Source organism: Pristis pectinata, chromosome 19 (genome assembly GCF_009764475.1).
Source record: "Pristis pectinata isolate sPriPec2 chromosome 19, sPriPec2.1.pri, whole genome shotgun sequence".
Classification (NCBI taxonomy): Eukaryota; Metazoa; Chordata; class Chondrichthyes; order Rhinopristiformes; family Pristidae; genus Pristis; species Pristis pectinata.
The window spans coordinates 3088680-3088887 of NC_067423.1; positions in this window are offsets into that span (position 1 = coordinate 3088680).

A 208-nucleotide genomic window follows, 5' to 3' on the forward strand; every position below is an offset into this window, starting at 1 on the left:
TTTCCAAATAATTAATCCAAAGGAACAGAAACCCTTCATTGATCGTAACACTTCATTTTGCATGGGATTTATTTCTGGCTTATGCTTTTTGTTGACAATCAAAGTAGATCAGTTTCCCCAGAACTGAACAAAACTGGTTAAAAACTTAGTGATATTTTGTTTAGGGCAATATTCAGTTAACATAAGCTTGTTACAATAGCATGACAAA